A 23,428-nucleotide genomic window follows, 5' to 3' on the forward strand; every position below is an offset into this window, starting at 1 on the left:
GCTTTGTAGAGTTGGGAAAGGTGACTACGGAATACATGGAGGACCTTATGCGGGTCACTTGTGTAGGCATTTCGACTAGTCCTGAGGCATATTGGTTAATGATGATTATGAAGAGTGAGGTCTGGAAAGTGATTATGAAGAGTGAGGGCTGGGAAGGTATCTGGATTGTTAGCCTTAGTGTAATATTTATGTGCTGCGTGTTGAAGAAGCCTTTTTCAGCTGATTCTACCAAAAATTAAGTCTAAATCCGTACAAGCTTTGTCTAAGAGGAGTTTTTTTGGGCTGGAGTAGTGTCATTATGAAAGTCTGAAAAGCATGTATGGAATGTTTGGTCAAGGTTGCAATGGGTTAATTGTTGCTGTCACTTCAGTTGAAAGGCTAAGCCTATGAATGTGCCCTGCTCTACTGGTTTATGGGTCTCCCATAATGTGACTGGGGATACTTTGCATTAAATGCATTAAATACCGTATTTATCTTCGTATAACATGCGCTGGTGTATAACACGCATTCCAAGTTTAGGAGGGAATTTTAAGGAAAAAAACTTTTTAAGGAAAAAACTTACATTTAAATGCCCATCAATGCAGCCATGTGTCATTTGCAGCCTTGTAGTGTCATTTGCAGCCTTGTAGTGTCATTTGCAGCCTTGTAGTATCATTTGCAGCCTTTCAGTGTCATTTGCAGCCTTTCAGTATCATTTGCAGCCTTTCAGTGTCATCTGCAGCCTTGTGTCATCTGCAGCCTTGTTGTGTCATTTGCAGCCTTGCCCAGTGAAACTGAAGCCTTGTGTCATCTGCAGCCTTGTTGTGTCATTTGCAGCCTTGCCCAGTGACACTACAGCCTTGTAGTGTCACTGCAGTTTTTAAATATGGCACCGGCGAGAGACACAGAGCCGGTCCTGTGTCTCTCGGCGGCTCTCGGCTGCTTTCGGCTGCTCACGTAGTGCTGTGGGTGGAGCCGAGCGCCGCCGATATACATACATAGTGGAGTGTACTCTGCTAGGTTCGGCTAGCTCCGCTCACAGTCATGCCCAGTCCCTGTGTTATGTCCATCTTAGGGCGGGACTGGGCGTGACTGTGAGTGGAGCTAGCCAAACCTAGCCGAGCACACTCCACTATGTATGAATGTCGGTGGCGCTAGCTCCTCCGCTCACAGTCAGCGGGGGATCAGCAGGGATCGGCGTACAACACGCACCCGCGATTTACCCCTGATTTTAAGGGGAAAAAAGTGCGTGTTATTCGGCGATAAATACGGTAATCAGTGATGGCTGTATGAATTTTCTCCCAATGGGAAGGGTGGACCAGAAGGGAGTCGTCAGCACTCCATGTGGGATCCGGGCCTCTCAAAGAGAGAGAATGGCTCTGCAGTAGTGCACAGAATAGAGATTCAGTAGGGCTAGAGGAGGTTGGAAGTGGGGATTTATCTAAATAAGAATAAAGGACTTGGTTGGAGTCATCACAGAACATGGGTTGAAGAGCAATATACCTGTGGGTATGAAGGACTAAAATATTTCAGGGTAGAGGCAGTTTAGAAGTGTGTCTCTTGCAGGCAGACCGCATCCGCTTTAAGGAAAGCAAAAGTCTTGAAAGCTTTAACCATCTTGTTTGGGGGATGTAAAGCCCCCAAAAAATGTGTTAATTCATCTGTGCCAAGTCTTGCCATGAAGAGTTATTCCAGCTCTGAGTAATCTTCTTATCTTTTTTCAGTAGGATAAAAACAGATACACAGAGAAATAGGTGTCTATTTTTCCCCTTGCTGTGAGTGACAGGTAATTTTCTTATCTCATGCACAAGCATGAGAGAAGCATTCTGTGTACTTCACATCCCACCTCCTTTCTTCTCCAGCTGTATGCTGAACTCATGTGGTGACTTTCCTGGGTTTTGTCTGAATGTTAGTGATTATGGGGCATAATCCACGAGACCAGGAGAAGTTTGGTGTAAGAAATATCTATGCCTGGCCAAGGAGAGTGTAGAGGTGGGCGGGGAGTCTACTGACATCATGACTCCACCCACCGAGCCCTGGACAACTGACCTGCCCACAGAATCCAGAGTATTGCAGGGCTCCAAACAGCTAAAGGGGAGATATTTGACAGGTAAGGATACATGCAGGAGGCATGTGTATGAGTGTTTCTCAACTCCAGTCCTCAAGGCGCCCCAACATGTCAAGTTTTCAAGATTTCCCCTCAGAAAAAATGGCTGTGGTAATTACTAAGTCGGTGAAACTGATCCAATCACCTGTGCAAAATAATGGAAGGCCTGAAAACATGACCTGTTGGGGTGCCTTGAATACTGGAGTTGAGAAACACTGATGTATATCCTTATAGATCAGCACTATGGAAGTAATTTAGAAATGATGAGAGTGGGTTTACATCCACTTTAAGGGTAAGGACATAATGGTCTTGGGGAAAAAGGGAGACAGTGCCAAGTATGGGAAGGACTCTGAGGGGGCAGGACGGGGTGTGGGGGGAAGGGAGGGAGAAAAGACAGAGCAAGTAGGGCTTCTAAGCTAAATCCCAAGGAAGCACAACTGGAAATTCAACTGCCTCCTAAGATAGAATGCAAAAAGAAGAGGATCTTAGGTTACAGAGCAAGAAATAGGATGTAAATCCATATGATAAGTTTAAACCCTGGATGGAAAACATCAACAAAAAAAAGCAGAGGGGGGGGTTAGGGGAAGGGAAGTGAGAGGAGAAAACAGTTAAGCCATCAGTTGAAGAACAGTTGGAGGCTGTTTAAGGCCTAGGTGGGTTTAAGTAAAGTAGTGTGAGCTGAGCCAGGTATTGGAAAAAGTGTTCATTGTTAGGTATAGTGGTCCAATAGTAATAAGACTTGTGGAAGTAGAAAGTAGGAAAAAAGTTGCAGATCCAGCGGGGTATCAAGAGTAAGTGACAACGTTCCTACAGGAGTCAACAACGGAAGAAGATCTGAAACAGGTGCTTCAGGGCTGAGGCCCTCAGGAACGTCCAGAGAGGTTGCTGGAAATTGGACACAACCTCATGTTGACATGGACAATCTCGATCTTAGGAGGCTGGAAAAGATTGTTGTGGGGAGCTGGATGGGGAGCATACAGTGGGGAGGGAAAGTATTCAGACCCCCTTACATTTTCCACTCTTTGTTATATTGCAGCCATTTGCTAAAATCACACACAGCACCCCATACACACAGCACCCCATATTGACAGAAAAACACAGAATTGTTGACATTTTTGCAGATTTATTAAAAAAGAAAAAATGAAATATCACATGGTCCTAAGTATTCAGACCCTCAGTATTTAGTAGAAGCACCCTTTTGATCTAATACAGCCATGAGTCTTTTTGGGAAAGATGCAACAAGTTTTTCACATCTGGATTTGGGGATCCTTTGCCATTCCTCCTTGCAGATCCTCTCCAGTTCTGTCAGGTTGGATGGTAAAGGTTGGTGGACAGCCATTTTTAGGTCTCTCCAGAGATGCTCAATTGAGTTTAAGTCAGGGCTCTGGCTGGGCCATTCAAGAACACTCATGGATTTGTTGTGAAGCCACTCCTTTGTTATTTTAGCTGTGTGCTTAGGGTCATTGTCTTGTTGGAAGGTAAACCTTCGGCCCAGTCAGAGGTCTTGAGCACTCTGGAGAAGGTTTTCATCCAGGATATGCCTGTACTCTGCCGCATTCATCTTTCCCTCGATTGCAACCAGTCGTCCCATCCCTGCAGCTGAAAAACACCCCCACAGCAGGATGCTGTCACCACCATGCTTCACTGTTGGGACTGTATTGGACAGGTGATGAGCAGTGCCTGGTTTTCTCCACACATACCGCTTAGAATTAAGGCCAAAAAGTTCAATCTTGGTCTCATCAGACCAGAGAATCTTTTTTCTCACCATCTTGTGTCCTTCAGGTGTTTTTTTAGCAAACTCATGCGGGCTTTCATGTGTCTTGCACTGAGGAGAGGCTTTTCGTCGGGCCACTCTGCCATAAAGCCCTGACTGGTGGAGGGCTGCAGTGATTGTTGACTTTCTACAACTTTCTTCCATCTCCTGACTGCATCTCTGGAGCACAGCCACAGTGATCTTTGTGTTCTTCTTTACCTCTCCCACCAAGGCTCTTCTCCCCCGATAGCTCAGTTTGGCCGGACGGCCAGCTCTAGGAAGGGTTCTGTTCATCCCAAACGTATTCCATTTAAAGATTATGGAGGTCACTGTGCTCTTAGGAACCTTAAGTGCAGCAGAAATGTTTTTGTAACCTTGGCCAGATCTGTGCGTAGCCACAATTCTGTCTTTGAGCTCTTCAGGCAGTTCCTTTGACCTCATGATTCTCATTTGCTCTGACATGCACTGTGAGCTGTAAGGTCTTATATAGACAGGTGTGTGGCTTTCCTAATCAAGTCCAATCAGCAGAGGCGGCTCTAGGCTTTGTGAGGCCTTAGGCAAAACTTACACACGAGGCCCCAAAACCACCCATAATGGAAAAATACATTCAAGCAATAAAAATTACTGCAAAAAGATGCATGGATCTAGCGTACAGTTCATCAGCACCACTTCCAGGGCACCCTCCTCACCCATCAGACATATGCAGCCAATAAAACATCTGGGACCCAGCAAGGTGGCAACCACTCTAATGCCCCGTACACACGGTCGGATTTTCCGATGGATAATGTCCAATCGGAGCGTGTTGTCGGAAATTCCGACCGTGTGTGGGTGCCATCGGACATTTTCCATCGGATTTTCCGACACACAAAGTTGGACAGCAGGAGATAAAATTTTCCGACAACAAAATCTGATCGCGTCCATTCCGACCGTGTGTGGCCTGTTCCGACGCACAAAGTGCCACGCATGCTCAGAAGAAATTCCAACACGGGACAGCTCGTTCTGGTAAACTTAGCGTTCGCAATGGATACAGCACTTTCGTCACGCTGCAATGTTAAAAATAGTTTATTACAGCGCACTCTCTTCTTCTTTATAATGTGACAAGAATTAAGTCCTTTTGCTGCTCGTATTCACACACAGTTCTCACAAACTTTTATTTGTGTTGTTTTAGTGGGATTCCCTGAATATATTGTTATTAGTTGTCACATCTGACAGTTTTATATTTTTTAGTTTTTTTTTATTTTGGATTTTAAGCCTTTTTTTTATTTAATGTTTGGATTTTTTTCAAGGCTGATCTTTGTTCAATGTTATTTTTATTTTTACTCCAGAATATTTTTGGGTGTGTTTTGTGTGTCAAGTTACCCCAACACCATTGATATCTTTTATTATTTAATCTCAAGGAGATTGTTTGGTGTTGGTGTCCCTTGTTCATTTCACATTGTATATTTGAAATGTACCTGAATCCTCACAAACAAACTGTCCTTTTTGAAGTAAAACACATAGGAGAGTATAATTCCAAACAAAAATCCTTTATTAAGGGATCAGAACCAAACAAAGAGGAAGGCAACACTGGATCAACAAGAGAAATTAGCGAAGCCTGGGACCCCCACGGCAGACATCAATTCTTCAACATCAAAATTGGTGGCCTGAGGGGTCCATATGTAAGGGAGGGCAGTCTGGTCCGGGATTCACAGAGACTTGGATAGCAGCAGATGACATCTGTGTCCGCAGGCTGTGGTACCAAAGAGGCTGCATTTTTTTGCCCAACAGACTGGATCCAGGGTCCTCACTGTCTGGTCTTCCTTCCATGCTTCATTCCCGGCTGTGGCTGTGCAGTTGGAGATGTGGCAGGAGGAGGAGTAGGACCTGGAGGAGGAGTAGGACCATCCCAAAGCTGTGTGTGAGGTGTAATTTGGCCCCTCATACCTTTCGCCAGAGCCTCCAATATGAGGGCCTCACACATGGCTTTTTGGCCCTCCTCCATCCTCTGCATTTTATAGGCTATGAATGCAGCAATGTTCTCCTGCCTGGTGTGTGGTGCTCCCAGTACCTCTGTAGCCCTCCAAAAGAATCTGATAGCCGCCTCCTCTAGGCCACTCGTCCTACTGCCACTTTCTGTTTTCAGGGGGGGTGGAGGGACCTTGATATCAGCCAGCCGGCTCGGCCCGGCCACCTCTTGGCTGAGACTTCCCTGTGTATGAAAAAGGGACATAGTTGTAATGTTTTGCATCATCAATCACAATCATAAATTAGTACTCCCAACTAACATCTAGTTCACATCATTGATTGGACAAGCAGAAATATTTAGAGGAATGCTATACCTGGCTCAATCTGGGCTCCTCCACATGTTGCCTGGAAGGCCCAGGTTGGGCGTCAGAAGCCTCAGCCGGGGGGGAAGGAAGCGTGGAAGGAAGACTGGAGAGGGATGGCCTGGGTTCAGTCTGGCCTGCCAGAAAGTGCAGCCTGTTGTAGTACAACATCCTGGGGACATAGATGTCACCTGCTGCTCCGGATCTCTGTGAATCCAGGACTTTATTGCGCTCCCTCAGATATGTGCTCCTCAGGCCACCAATGAAAATCTTTAAATAAGTGATGTCTGCCGTGGGGATCACCTGCTTCACAATTTCACACAATTGCTCCAGTGCTGCCTTCCTCTTTGCTTGGTTCTTGTAATGGGGGTGGGTAATCTCCCACAGACAGGGCAGCTCCCTTAGCATATCTATGAAGACTGAAATGAAGTCCTTATCTTTCAGTACCATATCCATGTTCACTGCAAGACACAACACAAGACAAAGCCTAATGTCACACAAAACTCTCCTAATTTTGTTACAATATAGGCCTCAATCTAGAAGCAGTATAGGCACAAGTTTGTCTCTTACCTTCGTTCTTACGATCGCCGCGTACAATGCTCCTTCCTCCGCTCCCAGATCAAACGTAATACGCACGCGTGTTACGCTTTATATACACTGCGCATGCGTGTAACTCCGCCCGCCCCTGACGTTCTTTCTAGTGTATTCCCTTTTCGTTCGGCGCAGTGGGGGAAGAGCATGATGGTGGACATACAGCAGGTGCGGGCTAATTGTAGCAACGAGGACGAGGAGGAGGAGGAGGAAAGCCCGGATCCAGGCACGTCCCGATCCAGAAGGAGACGTTTTAAGGCCACAAATATGTCATTTGGGGAGATGTTGGAGATGGTCGACATCATGAGGAAGTCCGACTATGACGGAAAATATGGGCCTTACCCCCACCCGAACATCCAAAAGGCCAAGATCATGGCGAAAGTGGTCAGGAGTCTAGATCGGAATTTCGGGGTACGAAGGTCTAAAGATCAGCTCAGGAAGCAGTGGTCGACCTCAAGTTAAGAGAGCCAGAGCAGTACCGAAAGATCCGGAGAGTGCTGCAAAAAAGTAAGTAGTTGTGCTGTGTTCCTATTCTTTCTGTCTTTATTACGTTCGTTCTGCTACATATGCTTTTATTAGTTGTAACGTTTCAAAAGGTCAACTTTAATGTTCATGGGCACATTATTCGTTCGTATCAAACATTTTTCTTTCGGCCTCTAGAACACCATTGTTTAGGCCATATGCATTTTCACACATTTTTGGGGGCCTACTTGGATGCCAAATATTTGTTTATGTAGATGGGTTTGTTACTAGAATGAAATGCAAACTAGATTGTGTGTAAGGAGAGGACACTGAGCAGCTGTTTTCACATCTGGACACTGGAGCACTAGTGTGGGACACAAGAACACCATTTTTATTAGGGGGGGCCACACAGGTGCTCCAGTGTATACTATAGGGGGGTCTCCATCTGTGAAGCTTGTACCAAACAGGTAAAGTATTGCAGCTTGACAAAGGGCAATAAAAAATATACATCTTGGAACTCTGCTAAAATAGACAATTGTACCCCACTTCCTAGCAATGTTTCCTATTTCTAGTTCTGCCATCAAATATCTGTGTGCTAAGTATACCATTTTTGTTTTACATAGGGGAGAAAAGACTCGGACACCCCTCATCCCAGGAGACCAGAGACCCCCCCCTCTGGAAGAAGGGGAAATACCAACCCAAGAAGCTGAGCAGGAGGAAGAAGAAGACGTGGTGGAGATTGGCACCACAACAGGTGAGTGTCTGCGACCACAGGCTCAGGTAAAAGAGATGGATGGTGGCAGATTTTTGAGACCTTTTTTTTTGTTCTTTATCTCTTTTTAGGTGATCGTGATCCAGAACGCTTTACATCTGAAAGTGCCCAGATACTGATCGGGGAGATTATGGGGTGTAATCTCCAATTGCAAAACATCCAGCAACAAATCAGTGATGTTATTAAAAAAAATAATAACATCATTGATGTTTTGGGGCGAATTTAAACCCCACAAAATCACCTGTTTTATCGTACCAAAATTTTGTAAATGTTTAGAAAAGCCAAATTTGGAGGATGCACACAGTGTGCCAACATGTGCTATCTGCCATCACGGGTAGGGATGAGCTTCGTGTTCGAGTCGAACCCATGCTCGACTCGAACATCGGTTGTTCGATCGTTCGTCGAATTGCGAACGATATGGGCCGTTCGCGCCAAATTCGTGTGGCGCGTCACGGCCCATAATTCACTGCGGCTTCGCAGTGCATTGCTTGCTGATGATTGGCCAAGCATGCACTATGACCCGCATGCTTGGCCAATCACAGCGCCGCCTTAACAGAGAGCCGTAATTGGCCAAAGCCAAGGAGGCTTTGGCCAATTATGGCTCAGGGGATTTAGTACACGCCCCACACTATATAAGGCCGCCTGCACGGCGGCCCTGTGCAGTGTGTTCCGATGTGCTGAGAAATAGAGAGAGAGAGAGAGAGACAGTGTCATTTCATTTGAGTTAGCTAGATTAGGCAGGACAGTCAGCCAGTTAGCTGCACTTAAAGTGTATTGTCTATATATATGCATCCCAGGTGTTGCATATATATATATATACACTGTATTCAGTTTAGCTAGATCCGTTCCTGTTATCTTCTAGACTATTTACGTTTAGTGCAGTGCATCCTGCTCACAGTGTTCAGCTAGATCCGTTCCTGTTATCTTCTTACTGACAGGCAGGCTTGTCTTGTTACAGTATTTTGAAGAAAATTACTGGTGTTCTTTTGATCCTATTAGTACCACAGTCAGGCAGCTAGACTATTTACATTTAGTGCAGTGCGTCCTGCTCACAGTGTTCAGCTAGATCCGTTCCTGTTCTCTTCTTACTGACAGGCAGGCTTGTCTTGTTACAGTATATAAAGCTACCTGAAGAAAATTACTGGTGTTCTTTTGATCCTATTAGTACCACAGTCAGGCAGCTAGACTATTTACATTTAGTGCAGAGCGTCCTGCTCACAGTGTTCTGCTAAACCTACAAGTTAGTGGGGTGCGTCCTGCTCACAGTGTTCAGCTAGATCCGTTTCTGTTATCTTCTTACTGACCGGCAGGCTTGTCTTGTTACAGTAAATACAGCTACCTGAAGAAAATTGCTTGTGTTCTTTTGATCCTATTAGTACCACAGTCAGGCAGCTAGACTATTTACAGTTAGTGCAGTGCGTCCTGCTCACAGTGTTCTGCTAAACCTACAAGTTAGTGGGGTGCGTCCTGCTCACAGTGTTCAGCTAAACCTACAAGTTAGTGGGGTGCGTCCACCTCACAGTGTTCAGCTAAACCTACAAGCTAGTGGGGTGCGTCCTGCTCACAGTGTTCAGCTAGATCCGTTTCTGTTATCTTCTTACTGACAGGCAGGCTTGTCTTGTTACAGTAAATACAGCTACCTGAAGAAAATTGCTGGTGTTCTTTTGATCCTATTAGTACCACAGTCAGGCAGCTAGACTATTTACAGTTAGTGCAGTGCGTCCTGCTCACAGTGTTCTGCTAAACCTACAAGTTAGTGGGGTGCGTCCACCTCACAGTGTTCAGCTAAACCTACAAGCTAGTGGGGTGCGTCCTGCTCACAGTGTTCAGCTAGATCCGTTTCTGTTATCTTCTTACTGACAGGCAGGCTTGTCTTGTTACAGTAAATACAGCTACCTGAAGAAAATTGCTGGTGTTCTTTTGATCCTATTAGTACCACAGTCAGGCAGCTAGACTATTTACAGTTAGTGCAGTGCGTCCTGCTCACAGTGTTCTGCTAAACCTACAAGTTAGTGGGGTGCGTCCTGCTCACAGTGTTCAGCTAAACCTACAAGTTAGTGGGGTGCGTCCACCTCACAGTGTTCAGCTAAACCTACAAGCTAGTGGGGTGCGTCCTGCTCACAGTGTTCAGCTAGATCCGTTTCTGTTATCTTCTTACTGACAGGCAGGCTTGTCTTGTTACAGTAAATACAGCTACCTGAAGAAAATTGCTGGTGTTCTTTTGAACCTATTAGTACCACAGTCAGGCAGCTAGACTATTTACAGTTAGTGCAGTGCGTCCTGCTCACAGTGTTCAGCTAAACCTACAAGATAGTGGGGTGCGTCCACCTCACAGTGTTCAGCTAAAGCTACCTGTAGAAGGTTGGTGGTGTTCTCATACTACAGGCAGGCAGTTGATTTTTCTAGCTGCAGTATCAGTGCATATATATATATATATATATATATATATATATATATATATATATATCCCAGCTTAGTGCAGCTACAGGCCATTAGTATGTCTGGAAGGCCAAGAAGGAGAGGCAGACAGTCACAAGCCAATAAGAGAGGGCAAGCAGGCTCTGTGTCTAGTGCTGGTCGTGGAGACGGTGCATCCTCATCAGCACGTGGCCATGGGACACGCTTGGCCTTTTTTTTGGCAGCTGGCCATGTTGAGCCGCAACATGCTGAAGACTTGGTCGAGTGGATGACCAAGCCGTCCTCATCCTCCTCATCCTCTCTCACCCATGCCCAGGGTACTTTGTCTGGTAAAGCAGCGGCCTCTTCCCTCGGCTCAATGTCATCAGTGACTCCTTCCCTAGCCCCACCATGTCCTCCTGCGGAGTCCCTCGAACTGTTTGACTACAGGCCATTAGTATGTCTGGAAGGCCAAGAAGGAGAGGCAGACAGTCACAAGCCAATAAGAGAGGGCAAGCAGGCTCTGTGTCTAGTGCTGGTCGTGGAGACGGTGCATCCTCATCAGCACGTGGCCATGGGACACGCTTGGCCTTTTTTTCGGCAGCTGGCCATGTTGAGCCGCAACATGCGGAAGACTTGGTCGAGTGGATGACCAAGCCGTCCTCATCCTCCTCATCCTCTCTCACCCATGCCCAGGGTACTTTGTCTGGCAAAGCAGCGGCCTCTTCCCTCGGCTCAATGTCATCAGTGACTCCTTCCCTAGCCCCACCATGTCCTCCTGCGGAGTCCCTCGAACTGTTTGACCACAGTGTTGGGTACATGCTCCAGGAGGATGCCCAGCGTTTGGAAGGCTCTGATGATGATATTGAGCTCGATGAAGGCAGTAACATGAGCACGGACAGAGGGGGTGCCCAAGAAGGACAGCAATCTGGCAGTCATGCTCCCCCTGCTGCAGCATACTGCCAGGTTTGCTCCAGTGATGAGGAGGGAGGGGATGATAAGGTCACTGACTCAACGTGGGTGCCTGATAGGAGAGAGGAGAGAGGAGGAGGAGGCGGCACATCACCAACGAGGCAGGATGCCCTCCAGGGGCCAGCCTAAGGGCAGCACATTGACTGCATCACACCCCAAAGCTCCACATGTGCAGGGCGCTGCAGTCTCTGCGCGTTATTCAAAAAGTTCTTTGGTGTGGGCCTTTTTTGAGATGAGTGCATCAGATCGCACCGCTGCTATTTGCAACATATGTCTCAAGCGTATCTCGCGTGGCCAAAACATCTCCCGCTTGGGTATCACATGCTTGACCAGACATATGTTGACCTGCCATGCAGTTCGTTGGCAAGCGTATCTAAAAGACCCACACCAAAGAACAAAGAGGACCTCTCCTTGCTCCTCATCAGCTGAGATTTCCAACCCCACTAGACCTTCAGTCCTCTCTGAGACCTGCACTGAGAGGAATGAAGGTGTAGAATTAGGTGTGTCACAGCCAAGTACTTGTGGGCAATCTGATTTTGGTACACCGACGTCAGATTGTACCAGGCAAATTTCCCTGCCCCAGCTGCTGCACCGCCGAAAGAAGTTTGCTCCCAGCCATCCACATGCCCAGCGGTTGAATGCTAGCTTGGCAAAATTGCTAGCACTTCAACTGCTGCCTTTTCAGTTGGTAGACTCTGCCCCCTTCCGTGAGTTTGTGGAATGTGCGGTTCCTCAGTGGCAGGTACCCAAACGCCACTTTTTCTCACGGAAGGCGATTCCGGCTCTCTATCAGCATGTGGAAGGCAATGTCCATGCCTCGCTGGACAGGGCGGTCAGCGGTAAGGTGCATATTACCGCTGACTCATGATCCAGCAGGCATGGACAGGGACGTTACCTAAGTTTCACGGCGCATTGGGTGACTCTGCTGGCAGCTGGGAAGGATGCAGGACAAGGTGCAGTAGTGTTGGAGGTTGTTCCGCCACCACACCTCCAAAATGCTAATGATTGTGACACACCTCTCTCCTCCACCCCCTCCTCTTCTTCTTCCTCCATGGCCTCTTCCTCGGAACCAGCGGTGCTCCGTAGTCGTTCAAGGGGCTACGCAAGTACGCAGGCCAAAAGATGCCATGCGGTGCTTGAGCTGGTGTGCTTGGGGGACAGGAGCCACACTGGGGCAGAGGTTCTGTCAGCTCTGCAGGGGCAGGTTCAGAGGTGGTTGACGCCACGCCAACTTAAGGCAGGAATGGTGGTTTGCGACAATGGCACCAACCTCCTCTCTGTCCTCCGACAGGGACAAATGACCCATGTGCCCTGTTTGGCTCACGTCCTTAACTTGGTGGTGCAGCGGTTCTTGGGCAGGTACCCGGGCTTACAGGATTTCCTGAGGCAGGCCAGGAAAGTCTGTGTGCATTTCCGCCGGTCATATAATGCCAGTGCTCGGCTGACGGACCTCCAAAAGGAGTTTAACCTGCCCAAGAACCGCCTAATCTGTGACATGCCCACCAGGTGGAACTCAACGTTGGCCATGCTGCAGCGGCTGCACACGCAGCAGAGGGCCATCAATGAGTACCTGTGCGACTATGGCACCAGGACAGGGTCAGGGGAGCTTGTTTTTTTTTCCCCACGCCAGTGGGCCATGATCAGGGATGCATGCACTGTCCTGTCACCATTTGAGGAGGCCACGAGGATGGTGAGCAGTGACAGTGCATGCATCAGTGACACTGTCCCCCTTGTCCACCTGTTGGAGCACACGCTGCGTGGAATAATAGACAGGGCACTTGAGGCAGAACAGAGGCAGGAAGAGGAGGACTTCCTTAGCTCTCAAGGCCCCCTTTATCCAGACAGTGTTCCTGTGTGCCCGCTGATCACACAGGAAGAGGACAAGGAGGAGGAGGAGGAGAAGGAGGAATAGGAAGATTGTGTCAGTATGGAGGTGGAGCCTGGCACTCAGCATCAGCAGCAGTCTTTAAGGGATCAGTCCCAAGAAACACATGGACTTGTACGTGGCTGGGAGGAGGTGGCTGCGGACCATGTCGTCCTTAGTGACCCAGAGGACTCTGGACCGAATGCCTCAGCAAACCTACGCTGCATGGCCTCCCTGATCCTGCAAAGCCTGCGTAAGGATCCTTGTATTCGTGGTATCAAGGAGAAGGACCAATACTGGCTGGCAACCCTCCTTGATCCACGTTACAAGGGTAAGGTTGCGGACCTTATCTTGCCATCGCAGAGGGAGCAGAGGATGAAACATCTTCGGGAGGCCTTGCAGAAAGGTCTGTGCAACGCGTTCCCAGAGACTGGGAGGTTACAAACTCCTGTTTCTGGACAACGTGTTGCTGAGGCTTCGGTCAGTCAAAGAAGGAGCGGTGGAGAAGGTGGCCGTCTGACCGATGCGTTCAGACAATTTTTTGGTCTGCAGCCCCAAGGTATGATCGGTTCCAGCAACCATCGCCAGCGTCTGTTGTACATGGTGCAGGAATACCTAGGGGCAAGATCAGACTTGGACACCTTTCCCACCGAAAATCCTCTGGGTTACTGGGTCTTGAGGATGGATCACTGGCCAGAGCTTGCACAGTATGCAATTGAGCTTCTGGCCTGTCCTGCATCCAGCGTTCTTTCGGAACGCACATTCAGTGCTGCTGGAGGCGTGGTAACTGATCACAGGGTGCGTCTGTCCACTGACTCGGTCGATCGACTGACCTTCATAAAAATGAATCAGTCTTGGATCACCACCAGCTACCAAGCACCTGATGCTGATGTAACCGAATAATTTTTTTTGAAATCTCAGATCCCTTCAAAGACTGCCTATGCTGATGCTGAGTGACTATCCCTGAGTAATTATCCTCTTCCTCCTCAATCATCACGCTGATAGCTTGTAAGAACATTTTTGGTTCTGGGCGCCACCACCAGTGCCTAAGGCACAATTTTTCAGCCCCTGTTTAACAGGGGCGTGTAATTACAATTTTTGATGTAATACTTTGCAGCAGGGCTCGTTCCTGCATTCCAACTAGAGTGTCTGTGAGGGGTTGCAGTGTTGTGGCACCAGCACCAGTGCCTAAGGCCCATTTTTTCTGCCCCTGTTTAACAGGGGCGTGTAAATACAATTTTTGATGCAATACTTTGCAGCAGGGCTCGTTCCTGCGTTCCAACTAGAGTGTCTGTGAGGGGTTGCAGTGTTGTGGCACCAGCACCAGTGCCTAAGGCCCATTTTTTCTGCCCCTGTTTAACAGGGGCGTGTAATTACAATTTGTGATGCAATACTTTGCAGCAGGGCTCGTTCCTGCGTTCCAACTAGAGTGTCTGTGAGGGGTTGCAGTGTTGTGGCACCAGCACCAGTGCCTAAGGCCCAATTTTTCAGCCCTTGTTTAACAGGGGCGTGTAATTACAATTTTTGATGCAATACTTTGCAGCAGGGCTCGTTCCTGCGTTCCAACTAGAGTGTCTGTGAGGGGTTGCAGTGTTGTGGCACCAGCACCAGTGCCTAAGGCCTAATTTTTCAGCTCCTGTTCAACAGGGGCATGTAATTACAATTCTTGATCTAATATTTCACAGCAGGGCCCTGTGAGGGCTTACAGTGTTGTGGCCACAGCAACACCTAAGGCCCAAATTTCTGCTGAGTATATAGGGCAGGACCCTACTTTCAAACAACTAACTTACAAACGACTCCTACTTGCAAACGGAAGGAGACAACAGGAAGTGAGAATAAATCTACCCCTAGGAAGGGAAATTCTCTCCTGTAAGAGTTAATATGGGAAAAACATTTCTCCTTTCCACTGATGCTTTCCAATCCATTGGGACAAAAAGTGAGGTGAAATCTTCTGAAGAGGAGGAAAGACAGCAAAACAAATGTCACAGGGGTGATAACCCTTCCCTATGTTTTCCAAAAAGCTTAAAAAAGATTTTTTGGCTGGAGCTAAACACGTTAAAAATGTACCCGTTCAAAATTACAAAGAGATTCTACTTAACAACAAACCTACAGTCCCTGTCTTGTTTGCACCGCCTGTATACTGCTGTTCAGAGTATATAGGGCCTGGTGGCCCCACACCTTTCCTTATTTTAATTTGGGTGTGGGGTTCCCCTTAATATCCATACAAGACCCAAAGGGCCTGGTAATGGACTGGGGGGTACCCATGCCGTTTGTCTCACTGATTTTCATCCATATTGCCAGGACCCGACATTACATTAAACCCGCAAGCAGTTTTAAATGAGATTTTTTCCTTTAAAAATGACATTTGGTGCAGGGACTGTTCTAAACACGGGAAACACGCGTCACTTTACAGGCATATTATAGACACCCCTCAGGTACGATATTTAAAGGAATATTTCACTTTTTTTTTTTTTTACTTTAAGCATCATTAAAATCACTGCTCCCGAAAAAATGGCCGTTTTTAAAAGTTTTTTTTGCATTGATACATGTCCCCTGGGGTAGGACCCGGGTCCCCAAACCCTTTTTAGGACAATACCATGCAAATTAGTTTTTAAAATGAGCACTTTTGATTTCGAACGTTTGAGTCCCATAGACGTCAATGGGGTTCTAACGTTCGTGCGAACTTTCGGTCCGTTCACAGGTTCTGGTGCGAACCGAACCGGGGGGTGTTCGGCTCATCCCTAATCACAGGAGATCAATGGACGCGTTTTGGGGGTGCAACCCCTTCCTCAATTATAAAGTAGCGTTGAGGAAGGGCTTGCTCCCCCAAAACACATCCCTTGATCCCCCCTGATGGCAGATAGCACATGTTGACATTCGTAAATTGGTGTGCATCTTCCAAATTTGGCTTTTCCAGGGGTGATTTCCCCCCATCTGAACGCTATATCAAACACAATTCATAAATACTCATGTCTGATATAGCCTTCAGGTTTTACCATATGTGAACTTTGTAAGTTCAAGTTTTTTGGCTTTCTTGTTGGTTTTACACAGGCCTGTTTTATCTGAAATGGATATTTTGATTTTTCATAATGCTACTGCAAACATTGTTATACAACAAACATGTTGGTTTGTTTTAAAAACCTTTGGGAAATGCACATGTGATTGTGCAGGTATAAAAAAGTGCCTTACTCAAGAATGTGTGGATTATTGTCTCAACACTACAACACTTTTGGGGTGATGTAATTGCTGTTTTATGCAAAAATGGGGGTTATTTCCTAAGGGCAAATCCTCTTTGCACTACAAGTGCAGGTTCAGTGCAGTTGCAAGTGCACTTGTAGTGCAAAGAGGATTTGCCCTTAGGAAATAACCCCCATTTTTGCATAAAACAGCAATTACATCACCCAATCACGACATTTTCTGCACTCAACACATTTCTGTCAGGGTCAGCTAAAACAAACACAAGCAGTAAATGTCCACAAAGAATTTCTTTTGGTTGTTTTTTATTTGAAAATGGTGTCACAGATTGTCTGGCATATTGATAGCCCCCCTACCCGCAAAGAACTCCAGGTAGCGTAACCGGACATCACGGGCATTCAGGGAGGGCAAGCCAGGATGGCCACTTTCAAGCGCCGTCAGTGTTGATGGATTAGGGATTCTGGCCTCAGGCCCAACTGAGCCAGAATAGTTGGCTGAATGTTTTCTTAAAAAATTATGGAGAACACAGCAGGCAAGTATTATATGGTTCAGTTTATACTCCGCCATATGGATGGGTGTCAGAAATAATCGGAACCGGCTGGCCAGGATTCCAAATGTGTTCTCCACCACTCTTTGGGCTCTGGCCAGCCGGTAATTAAAAACCCTCTGTTCCGGGGTGAGGGTCCTCATCGGGAATGGCCGCATCAGGTGGTTCCCCCAGCGCAAATGCTTCATCAGCAACAAACACAAATGGGAGACCTTCAACACTGTCCTCTGGAGGTGGCAAGTCCAAGCTGCCATTCTGGAGATGCCTGTAGAACTCCGTCTGGGCGATCACTCCACCATCGGACATCCGGCCATTCTTCCCCACGTCCACATACAAGAACTCGTAATTAGCCGACACCACCGCCAACATCACTATACTATTAAACCCCTTGTAATTATAATAGTACGACCCCGAGTTGGGTGGTGGGACGATGTGGACGTGTTTCCCATCAATTGCCCCTCCGCAGTTAGGAAAGTCCCACCGCTGGGCAAAGTGGGAGGCCACAGTCTGCCATTCCTGTGGCGTTGAAGGAAACTGTTGAGGAAAAAAAAATAAACATTACTATTTTTTCACAGAAACATGGCAAGCAGATTAGACACAAACATTATGGGGCAACCTCCAGATAGCATTTACTAAGGGGAATTTAACAAGGCCAAAGTATAAGGTACACCTATCATATTCCCCCTCCCCCCCTCTCATGGGCCATTTCTAACATTATAGGGGGGGAACTCTTGGACAGGTAACCCTCTTCACTTCCTTGAGAGATGAATGCCTAAATACAGGGTATTACTTGGAACAGCCCCTCCTTAGTTACACTATTGGCAGCCCACTGGACAGGTAAGAAGTGTCATAATACAAAGATATAAATACACACTGTACACATTTGAGGACATTTGAACATTCTGCTATTACCTATCAAGATAATAATAGGATACAAAAACTTTAAACAGTACCATTGTAAAGTATACAGGCAGGCCCTTGCACTACATGCTTTGGGGAATTCATCCATAAATCTGACCAGTAAAGAGATGGGTATAGTGTGTATGGGTTTGGAAAAGTCAGCAGATAGATGATTGAGGATAGAGAATTGGGATCAGCTGACTTAGCAGTTGGGGGTGGAGGGTTAAAAAAAATTGGGGGACACCACAAAAAAAGCCTCTGGCACTCTGCCTGAATTTAAATCAAAAATAACATTTCCAAACATTTTAGGGGGTGTTTGGGGTAAAGCACTACTATGGAGCTGATAAAATACATTGTTAAGTGACTACATGAGGTGAATATAGGGCAGGAGACACCATGCTGGGGAGGTTAGTGAAGGGCAAATATGTAAGAAGGACATAAAATAATAATTATATAAAAATCCAGCATGCATGAGGACAAAGGGGACATTCACAGCATATTCCAATCATGGTAATTAGGGAATGAGGGAAGAAATACAATATATTATCAAACATTCAATACAATAAAATGTGATATACAGTAAAAGGATAAAAATCTTACCTTCATATACTCCTTCTGCAGGACCTGGATGATGGCAGAACAGGTCTCTGGGATAATGATCCCCAGAGCCTGGGGGGAGATGCCTGTCGAGAACTTCAAGTCCTGCAGACTTCTCCCTGTGGCCAAATACCGCAAGGTAGCAACCAACCTCTGCTCCGGAGTGATGGTTTGCCTCATGCAGGTATCCTGCCTGCTAATATAGGGGGTCAGCGAAGCCAACAAACGGTGAAACACGGGGTCCGTCATCCTGAGAAAGTTCCTGAAATCATCAGGATTATTCTCACGGATCTCACGGAGCAAAGGCATATGACAGAACTGGTCACGCTGAAGCAACCAATTCTTGGTCCATGAACTCCTCCCCACCCTGTTCATGGACTGGACTTGTGTCAAGGTCAGGACCCCAACACCAAGCCCCCGCACAGCACGAACTCTACGAGGAGTACGCATACGAAACATGGCTAGAAAACGGTCGGCTGCTCAGAACGAAGTAACAGAACGCACTGAAGAACAGCAAGGCCTGTGAAGAGCGACCTGAAAAACAGCAACGAGCAGGCAAGATCACACAGAAAACTCCGATACGAACTGACTGCACGCACTGAAGAGCAGATACAAACCCACAAGCACAAACTGAACGGCAGAAAACGATCTGAAAGCCACGAGTCTAAAAAAAGCGCAAATCGTCTCTCACCAAACTTTTACTAACACGAGATTAGCAAAAGGAGCCCAAAGGGTGCCGCGCTTGGTTCTGAACCGGCCTTTTCTAGTCTCGTCGTACGTGGTGTACGTCACCGAGTTGTTGTCGATCGGAAATTCCGACAACTTTGTGCGACCGTGTGTAGGCAAAACAAGTTTGAGCCAACATCCGTTGGAAAAAATCCTAGGATTTTGTTGTCGGAATGTCCGAACAAAGTCCGACCGTGTGTACAGGGCATAAGAATTTCCTGTGGCTTGGGAGAATGGGGAGAGGATGTAACTGAGTCATTCCACATCCACAGAGGAAGTAGAGTGGGGGGATCCCAGCACAGTGCAGGGAGAGAGGGGGCAGAGAGAGGGAGAGGGATAAAAGATGGAGGGGGAGAGAGAGGAGGAGCAAGAGATTGTGAGTGACAGGGGAAGGGAGAGTGGATGAGAGGGGGGGGGAGAGGGAGAGTGAGTGAGCGAGGGGGGAGTGAGAGGGGTATAGAGAGAGGGGGGAAAAAGAGGTGGGGAGAGAAGGAGAGGGAGAGGGGAGGAGGAAGGGAGGAGAGGAGGGGCAAGAGAGAAGGGAGGGGGAGAGGTGAGGAGAGGGGGGAAGAGAAAGAGAGGGGGGGAGAGAAAGAGAGGGAGGGAGGAGAGGGAGAAAGAGGGGATAGGGGAGGGAGTGGTAGGAAGGGGTAAGAGAGAAGGAGTGTGGTGAGAGAGAGAAAGAGACTTGGGTGACAGAGAGGGAGGGGAGTGAGAGAGAGGGAGGTGAGAAAGAGAGGGGGTGAGGGAGAGGAAGATGGGTTGTGGGAGAGAGGGGTAGTGAGAGAGAGAGAGAGAGATGGTGTGAGAGAAAGGAGGGTGACAGAGGGAGGGGAGAAAGAGAAGGGAAGGATAGAGGAGAGAGAGAGGGGGGAGGGAGAGAGAGAGAAAGAGAAGGAGAGAGAGGGGGAGGTGAAGAGAAGAAGGGGGAAGAGAGGGGGTGAGGGAGGAGAGAGGGAGTGAGTAAGAAGAGAGAGAGAAAGAGGGAGTGAGGGAGGAGAGAGGGAGTGAGGGAGGAGGTAGAGAGAGGGAGTGAGGGGGGAGGGAGAGGGAGAATGGTGAGTTGGAGAGAGGAAGAGGGGGAGAGCGAGTGAGGGGTGAGAGAGGGGGGAGGGGGAAAGAGGGGGAAGATGGACAGAGGAAGGGGGAGAGAGGGAGTGAGGGGGGAGGGAGAGAGAGGAAGTGGGGAGAGGGAGTGAGGTGGGAGACAGAGGGGTGACAGGGGGTAGGAGAGAGAAGTGGGAGAGAGAGAGGGGATGGTGAGAAAGAGGGGGTGAGGAAAAGGGGGTGAGAGATCCCTAGCACTGTCCGCAGCCCCTCCTGTGCCCCATGTCCCAGTCTGTGGGAGCACTGGGGGGTAAAGAGCAGGGAGGAGCTGGAGAGTGCTGGTGGGGCAGAGAGCACTGGGAAAGGTGGAGAGAACAGGAGGGGTGGGGGGCAGAAAGAATTGGAGTGAAGAGCAGGGGGGTGCTGGAAAGCACTGGGGAGAAGCCAGGGAGCACAAGGAGGGGCTGGAGAGCACGGGGATGCAGAAGAAGTTAGATAGGAGGAGCGGTGGGGAGACTGCACATAGTGGAATTGATTTTTCCATATTCCTCCTACAGCCGCTGAATGATCACTTCTCCTCCTCTCCCTCCTGCAGACATTCAGCGGCTGCAGGAGGAATATGGAAAAATCTAATCCACTATGTGCAGTCTCCCCACCACTCCTCCTATTCAGGCACACAGGGAGGCTGCACGGGCACTCACGTTCTATCCAGTCAGTCAGACAGCATAAGGACATTGGAGGTGTAGCTCCTTCCTCTTCACACTCATGGGGCAGCTCAGCTGGATAGTTTCAGTGGCCCCCCGGCCCCGACTGCTGAACTGAAGAGGAGGCAGGTGCAGGGAGGTCGGGTGAGCGGAGCAGGCTAAAGATGCAGCTCAGCTGCGGGTCCCACATAGACATGCCACCCGCATGCCTTGTAGAGATGGCACCTGGAGCCGGGTGCTGTCAACCAGCCACTGCTGCCACATAGAGGCCTCTACTGTCCCACTCCCCGCACCTGCTGCCACTGGACCAGGACACTCCGTGATGAGGCTGTGACATCAGTGATTGATCAAAAAGCAAATTAGGTGGCCGCGAGGCCCCTGTGAGTGCGAGGCCTTAGGCGACTGCCTAATTTGCCTAATTAGAGAGCCACCTCTGCCAATCAGTATAATCAAACACAGCTGGACTCATATGAAGATGTAGAACCATCTCAAGTATGATCAGAAGAAATGGACAGCACCTGAGTTAAATATATGAGTGTCACAGTAAAGGGTCTGAATACTTAGGACCATGTGATATTTCAGTTTTACTTTTTTAATAAATCTGCAAAAATGTCAACAATTCTGTGTTTTTCTGTCAATATGGGGTGCTGTGTGTACATTAATGAGGAAAAAAATGAACTGAAATGATTTTAGCAAATGGCTGCAATATAACAAAGAGTGAAAAATTTAAGGAGGTCTGAATACTTTCCGTCCCCACTGTATGTGGGATGGCGCAGAATGAGCATCAGCAGGCAGTATTTGGAGATCTTAGAGAGCGGATTGTAGCTCATCCTGGGAACGGCAGGTATACTTGTGACCTTGGTGCATAAAGAGACCGCAAATGGAAAATTCCTGCGGTATTTGATGTGATGTTACACCAAGATTTGCAGCTGTGGCATCAGAGCTCTGTGTTTGCAACAGTGAGGGGGGCAGATATCCTCAAGCACAGGGCCATCTTTAAGGCAGGGCAAAATGGGAAGCTGCCCTGGGCCCTGTCATTGTTGTGGGGCGCAAAGCAGCTGCCTCATACTTGCAAACTATCCTGGTTTCAGTTCCCTTGTTCCTTACAGTTTTAGTCCCATGCTGTGTCCCGATATTTCAGTGTGAAGTGCTGCTTTTAATGCTGCTTAGCTCTGCCATATTGCTGTGTACAGATGACTCACCTGCAGACCCTGTGTTTACATGTAAATAACCTGCATTGATATGTAAATAGCAGCGGATATGCAGCATTGATATGTAAATAGAGGCGGCATTCATATATATATATCATGCCCCCCTGAGGTCATATCCACCTTCACTTATGCTGAATGCTGCCCACTGGGTGGTAAAAGGGCATGCTTGAAAGTCCTGTCTGTAACTGTGGCCATTAATCCTACCATCATCCTGTTCTGCAAAGGTAAGCAAATTATTGGGGGGGTATGGGTGGTGCTGAATGGGTGGTTAAAGATGTAGGTCGCCTGTAGGGTAGCCCATACATTTCAATGGGCTGCTATATGTGCTGGAAATGCGGTTGAAAGTCCCTGTGAATGCTCCTATTACATTAGTGGTCAGTGTAAACCCCTATTACATTGGTGGCCAGTAGGGATGAGCCGAACACCCCCCGGGTAGGTTCGCACCTGTGTATTGTCTTGTTGTGTACCTGTGTATTGTCTTGAGTATTAGTGCTAGGAAGCTAGCTGTTAGGTAATTTGGACAGGGTAAAATCCCCAAATCCTCACTAAATTTAATAGGTACGATGCCCGGCGGGTGTGGAGAGGCGACTCTTTGTACATCTTGCCGCATGTATGCGTTCCTTGATCATCCGATCGAGGGTGAATACTGCTGTGCAAAATGTAAGCACATTGTTTCCCTGGAAGCCCAGGTTCTGAATCTAGGGAAGCAACTGTCAGCACTGAGAAGTCCCTCCATACTAAAGGTGAGCCAGGAATGTACACGGCAGGTGCCGGCAGGGGCCAGCACAGAGGCGGGTGTAGACAAAGAGGCGCAGGCACTAGCAAAGAGTAGATGGGTGACAGTCAGGAGGGGTAGAGGGGGAAGTGCCAGAGAGGCCGATCCAGGACTGGAGCATCCCAATAAGTACGCTCCATTGAGTGACATTGGTGAAACCAGTCAGGGACCAGCACTGCTGGAGATGAGGGACTCTCCTAACTGCCAGGGGAAGAACTCCTCCAGTGAGAGTGGGGGGACAGCAAAGGGAAAGGAAAGACAGATTCTGGTGGTAGGGGACTCAATTCTTAGAAGGACAGAGAGGGCAATCTGTAACCAAGACCTGAAGCGCCGAACAGTATGTTGTCTACCGGGCGCTTGGGTTCGGCACATCACGGATCTTGTGGACAGATTACTGGGAGGGGCTGGGGAAGACCCAGCTGTCATGGTGCAGGTTGTCACCAATGACAAAGTCAGAGGCAGATGGAGTGTCCTAAAGAATGATTTTAGGGACTTAGGTGCTAAATTGAGGAAAAGGACCTCC

Source organism: Aquarana catesbeiana, linkage group LG03 (genome assembly GCF_042186555.1).
Source record: "Aquarana catesbeiana isolate 2022-GZ linkage group LG03, ASM4218655v1, whole genome shotgun sequence".
NCBI classification, from domain to species: Eukaryota; Metazoa; Chordata; class Amphibia; order Anura; family Ranidae; genus Aquarana; species Aquarana catesbeiana.